Source organism: Archocentrus centrarchus, unplaced genomic scaffold (assembly GCF_007364275.1).
Source record: "Archocentrus centrarchus isolate MPI-CPG fArcCen1 unplaced genomic scaffold, fArcCen1 scaffold_26_ctg1, whole genome shotgun sequence".
Lineage (NCBI taxonomy): Eukaryota > Metazoa > Chordata > Actinopteri > Cichliformes > Cichlidae > Archocentrus > Archocentrus centrarchus.
This window is the reverse complement of record NW_022060256.1, coordinates 1,313,579-1,315,109: the sequence shown is the minus strand read 5'-3', so window position 1 is coordinate 1,315,109 and position 1,531 is coordinate 1,313,579.

Below are 1,531 nucleotides of genomic sequence, written 5' to 3'. Positions count from 1 at the left end.
GGAATGAACCAGTGTTGTGTCTACAACAATGTCTATAACAAAATCTATAACAGACAACTTAGCAAAGAACTAATTTTAAATTGTATCTTTCGGCACTTTACTAGCCATCTGTCACAAAAACACAATTTGCTATAATTCCTTTGGTTGACTCTATGAAAAATTCCAAACAGTCTGACAAGCATAAAATTGTATAGCATCTGAAAGTCATCATGACCTTAAGAAAAGAAAAGACCTGATACGGGACCTGAGAGATGCTTCTGGCTCTTCAGTTGATCCATCTACTGTTTGCAAAGCAATGGTCTCAGTGGAAGGGTGGCTGTCAGGAAGACATGCTTAAGAAGGTAAACGGAAAAGGCTAAGGTATGCCAAATCACATTTCCACTAATAGACAAACTGTCCTGAGTCGAGTCGAGCTGTGCTGAGTAGGTACTAATGGAAACAGCATTACACCCCAGAGAAGGCTTCCTTCTGCGGTCTGATCTCACAGAAGAGTCTCAGGACACACTGTCACAGCTTGCTGCGTATGGGCAGTGTAGGTGCAGACCAGTCAGATGCTGATCCCTGTCCACCAGCCAAGAAAAGCTACAGTGCACATTTGAACATGAGTTCAGTGGAAGAAGGCAGAGAGGACTGATGAATCACTTTTTCTTTTTCCATCATGTGAATGGCCGAGTGTATATTGGACCAAGTTGTTTACCTGGAGTGGAAATAGCAGGATGCATTATGGGAATACTGCAAGCCAGTGAGCAATGTTATGCTGGGAAACCTTGAGTCTGACCATTCATGTTCCTCGTACTTACCTAAACGGCTTGATGGAGATGACGTACCATGTCTGAACATCTCTGGGTTGTTCAGTCTGTGGAACCTAGACCAACTACCATGATGTGATGCTAGCATCTTGGTTCCTGGTCCCACAGGAGTCCTTCAGGGTTGTTCTGGAGCACATGGCTCAACAGATGAGGGATATCCCAAAAATGTTTGATATGATTAAAAAAAACAAAAAACTTCTGCATCATATTTAAATAATGGCATTTACTGATTTCATTTTTTACACCCATCTAAATTTTATCTATTAATATTATCTTTTTAAAATTCATATTTCACAGTAGTTTGAATGTCTCAAAGACTGGTATTACAATCTGTGCTGTGGTTTTGTTTTCTTATTTCTGGAGTTTTTACACCATTAATGGAGGCCTATTTAAAGCTGTATAGTAAATGTAACAATGTGCGCACAGGTTTAAAGGGCAAATTGTGTTTTTTAATGAAATATATACTTTTTTATATGATGTTTTAATGGAAAGATATTTTGACACATGAATTAATGCATTGTTTTCTTTTGATTTTTGAATTTCCCCATTGTGGGATCAATAAAGTATCATCAAAAAAATGCTTGTGTTACATTCCCAGACGTAACTCCAACCCACATTTATGTCTTGCCAGTGTTGCCAAAGTAGCAACTTTGTTGCTTTATTTGGTGAATTTTCAGAACCCTTAAGCAACTTTTTTTCTCCAAAAAATTGACTATCGACAA